Source organism: Cupressus sempervirens, chromosome 3 (assembly GCF_028749045.1).
Source record: "Cupressus sempervirens isolate cs-2001-9-10 chromosome 3, ASM2874904v1, whole genome shotgun sequence".
Taxonomy (NCBI): Eukaryota; Viridiplantae; Streptophyta; class Pinopsida; order Cupressales; family Cupressaceae; genus Cupressus; species Cupressus sempervirens.
Window position 1 is genome coordinate 790,649,609 of NC_143120.1, and position 5,232 is coordinate 790,654,840.

Here is a 5,232-nt window from a genome sequence, read left to right on the forward strand (position 1 = left end):
TTCCTTCTTAGATTTAGATTCCTCTACCTCATCCTCTTTATCATTGTCTTTTATATCATCACCTTTTCCTTCTATTGACATGAGAGTAGAATTGGTTTGCTTTGTGCTTTTCATTAACTTTTCTATCCTCTTCCTTCCTTTGTTTACTACTTGAGGTAGCTTGATCTCAAGCTCAATTCTTGCCTTTGCTTCATCATAAGTATTGAAATAGGTTGCTTTAGGATCTACAGACTCATTCAATAGAGCTTCTATAATATCTTTGGTGTTATCAATGTTAACCTCATAGTCTAGAGGCTTAACCCATGCCACTCTAGGTCTAACTGCCTAAATGTATACTTTGTCATAGTCAACCATGAAACAAATATCTTGCTCATATTCTTCGACAAGAATCTTGGGTATCCTAAACCTATTTTGCATCTTCTCTTTGAGTGATTGAAAATAATTATCGATTATGTTGTCAAAATTCTCACCCATTTCTGCTATTTACTCATTGATCTAATACAAAACAGGAACATCAGTGACAAAAACAATGATTGAAACACATTCTAATACTAATGTCAACCTATTTTCAACAAAATATAGAGATTTGTGTTTCATTTTTCATCCTTCTTTGTTATGTTGTTGTTTATTTTAGGTGTTTCTACCATTTGGCTAATGAGCATAAGACGTAGAAGATCTAATAAATAACAATTTAGTCAGATCAAGGTATCATTTACAATTTATCTTCCTTGTTAAACATATTTTTCACATTTACTTGCGCTTAGCATTTTGTAACATGGAAGCAACTAATAACATTTTTTTTAGATCATTGATAACTTAACGAGTGGGTCAAACTAACCATTCAATGTTGTTTGTAAATTTTATGATTAAAGTGGTTTTAAAGTTAGTAATTTTATTCAAACAATGTTTAGTTGGAACCATAACTTGAGTTGGTTTTTTTTATATAATTTTAGAAAAAATAAATAAACAAGAAATTTGGCTTTTGTTACTTTCTCACTTTGGTCGATGAGAGATTAATAAAAATTTGACATTTCCAAGAATCCCTATGCAAGAACATTCATATTGATGATGATGACAATTCAAATTTGTATTAGTTGAAATTTTGAAACCTTGAAAATGATACATATAAAAAGTAAAATCTTCCTTTTGCTTTAAAATTTGAAAAAATATTTTATACAAAAAAGATATGGAAGTGTTTTTTTTACTGATAAGTGTAAATAATAATACAATTAGAATAAACGTACATAGCAGCCCAAGCTACAATCACTTACAGACCCATTGCCACCAAAATTCATCTGGTAGACCATAACCAAAGTACATAAGACAACATATCTGAACATCTCAAAAAGAACTCACAAAACTCAATCATAATTTGAACTTTAGCATTTTTTGAGATTGTTTTGAACATATATTGTCATTGTTGTAAAGTTGAAGAAGATGGTACTTGATTCTATCCAAGTGTTTGTTGATCTTTGGCGCTTTCTTGTATTTGAGAGCACCAAAAAAAAGGTCTGAAATATGATTTCAGAATAAAACCTTAGCATTTCGCCTCCTAAATGGCTATGATGATTCAAAAACAAAGAGACACGTCTACTTTTCCATATATTAAATAAAATAAAATGTCACATAGAATCAGCAATGATGTACTTCTAGAGATTTAGGCCCAAAATAGCTTCTTTCCATTGTAAGTCGTGATAAAAAATGACTGGAATATTTGAAAAACAATAGACCATTTCCTTTTGGCCCAATCACACTCCCAAAAAATATGCATAAGAGTTTCATTACAATGACAAAATGAGCATTTAGCTGGCTGGGTTTTCATGCATTTAAGTCTATCCTCGACTAGCAGTTTAAAATGGAGAATTTTCCAAGCAAGAATCTAGGCATTTACATCCACTTTAGACCTCTAGATTTGAGTACCAAGTTTTCTCTAAATATTATCTTGAAATTTACAATTCCATTTAGAATTAAGCCTCTAACATAGCATAAACATAGGTAAGAGATTGCAATATACTTCCTTTAACGGAAAGAAACTAAAATGGTGTCTGGACAACCAACACCAATCTTTGGCAAAATTGCATTTAATAGGAGTACAAAGCTTCATAGACAACTCATGAGATACTAATGATTTAATGAAAATAATAAATCCTTTGGACTTATTATCTAACCCAAACTTGTTCTTAATGCTTGCCCAATAGTCCAAATCCATGGATAAGTCCCCAAAGTGCTTGATGCCTCTCTTGAATAGAAGGAGAGCGTGTCTAGGGAAGGAAACAATGAGGTTGTCCATGATATTGGATCATCCTATTCAACCAAATGGAAGGAGAGCCAAAACTAAAACCATGTTCCAGAGAGACTTTCCACTGCAAATGCTTGCAAACTTGTTGCCACGCTTTCTAAATAGGCATCAATTAGCAAGAGGCTCCAATCTGAAGAAGAAAAATGGGGAGGCATTAAGAGCCTATCTCCCCATTTTACAGCTTTCAATTTTGTTTTTATAGTGTCCTGAGAAATATGAAAGACAACCAATAGCTTCCATAGTTCATCTCCATAAGTTGCTTGAATTATCCATTTTGTAGCTAGATATACTCCTTGAGTTTTGGGATCCAAGATCCCTAAACCACCTTTATTTTTCGATTGATGCAATGCCTCCAAGAAGAATATTTGAACCCAACCCTACCACCCCGATTGGACCATAAAAAGTGACGAACTAATTTAATAAGGTCGTTGAATCCTTTGTTAGAAGGCATCCAACGTGATGAATAATTGACATGAGAGGCTAAAAATATGCGATTCACAACTTGGATCTGACTAGCCAAAGAAAGGAATTTGTTCTCCTAAGTATGCAGTTTAGTTTTTGATTTATTGAGGAACCATCTCTACATCTCAACAAGTAATACTCCTATCCCAAACGAAATACCCAAGTAGCGTGATATTTGTCCATGCTTAATTAGTCTCCATTTAGAAGGGATCCAAGGGGGCACAACATATATATGTGTCATGAGGAACTTAGTTTTATGATATGCTAGCTTGGATCTAGAAACAGAGCAATAAAGGTCAAGAACCTCCAAGGTGTTATTAACCTCTTCCTCATTTTTTTGCAAAAATAACATGTCATTTGCAAAATGTGAGTTGATGGTTGCCCTGTCACCATGAATAGAGATGCCTTTAATTAAATTCATTTGATTCTAATTCTCAAGTAAATAACAAAGAGCATAAAAAAACTACACATAAAGAAATGATGATAAAGGACAACCTTGTCTTATTGAGTGTTCTAGAGGAAATGGATCAAACATGTCATTATCAATTATTAGTTGGCATTAAAATCAAAAAATAGTATTTCAACATATTTACGGTCTAGGCAGTGGTCGACCATCTGCCATTTCCTTCAACTTAGTCGCTTAACCCTTTGGCATGCATAAATTATTTAGCAGTCGTCAATTCTGGGCCCCCTTTTTCTATAGTTCTATCTATTCCCAGGTGGGAGACGAGGGACACTGATTGAATCCATCTCTCATTTCAATCAATAATCAGTTTGTCTTTATCCCTCGCTTGAAGGTTGGATGTGAACTCCATAGGTTATCTACCTCCTTACTATATATTGCCTCCCAGCCCGGTTGCAATCTCTCAAGTTTTCTAAGGCATATTGGTTTGCCCTTTAGATATTTGACATGCATGCATATAGAGTGCATGTGACAAAGATAGCACTTGATAGACCTCAAGATGGGCACTTGAGTCTCATCTATATAGATAGGGGATAATAATCCAAGGGTGGGAGGAAGCCCTACTATTCTATGGGGGCTCCCCTTCATGATAGTGAAGGTTACGGGGCCCCCTTCAACTACATGTAGAGGTTCTCTTTATAGTTTAGGGATTGATTGAGTTTTTTCTTCAAGTGTGAGCCCTAGATAAGATAAGATGAGATAAATTTATTAATGTCCAACAAGAGACCAATGAGGGTCTAAGGGACTGGAAACAATACAAAGGGAAAACGCCAACAAGGGGAGCACCAAACAATGTTCGCAGAAAGAATGTGAAAGAAAAACAACAAAAGAACCAAGAAAAAGGAATAACAATAGCTAAGAACTCCTCACAAGCGAGAAGTAGTGAATGGGAAGGTGGACATTAGGGCAATTAGGTACTCTAGAAGGTTGCCTCTGAGGTCTACTAGAGGGACGCTGTTGAGTGTAATCTCTGCAAGGTCTCACAGATCTGGTGTGAACCAAGATCTAGGCTAATTTAAAAATATTTACTTTATTTACAATAATAATCAAAGTTACCAAAATTGACATTTATTATTCAAATAGTGGTAATGTTTTGAGATATAGATGACTCACTCAAATATTTATGAAAATCTTTGGCTTTAGATTAAAAAAAGTTTTAATTTTTCTATGTTAAAACCAATAAAACAAGAGTATTGTACCTCAATCTTCAATAGAACAAAAACAAAGTTTTGTTAAGCTTATGTAGGAATCAAGTAAATTGTATTCTAGGAGTTTTTTTTGTGTGCATCCTCTTTTATTTTTGATTGTTTGTGTTATTGAGGTCAAATTTTACTTAGAATTGATTATCTTTAAGCATATATACAATTGAGCACTATCACCTTCTAAATTTACATACATGGTTATGTAATTATTCTAACTTAATAAATAGCCTTCCAAGAGTCATTCATTTCACATGTATATATAAGAGTGAGAATTAAATATTGGATGAAGTGTTAAATATACAAATTTTGTCATTTCATGATGTTCATACATAAAAAGATGGACAAAATATATGATTCATATCAAATGGAGGAAGATGCATTATAATATTTAATTTGTATCAATCTTGAGACACATAATGTAATTTATTATTATTATTAAGCAGTCTAATAATGGGGTTGACTCTCACACTACTATAGCCCAAATGTTATCCAAAACAACTATTTACAACTAGGTCAAGAATGATCTTTAATACTATGTGAGCATCACATCTTCTGAACGACTACAAGAATGGATAGATAGCTCATCAAAAATCCACGGAAGAGGGAAGGGAGTGAGAGATTGCATAGTGATTCTTTTGTCATCAGTGGACAACATCGTAGCAATATTACAAGAAGGGTGCCCACCACAAAGGAATGGTAGTCACGCCCACTAGAGAGAGAGAGAGAGAGAATGCCAACAACAGGAACATATTGTTAAACAAGAACATATTCTTAACAGTTTTGAACTTCAACAACTACAATTTGGG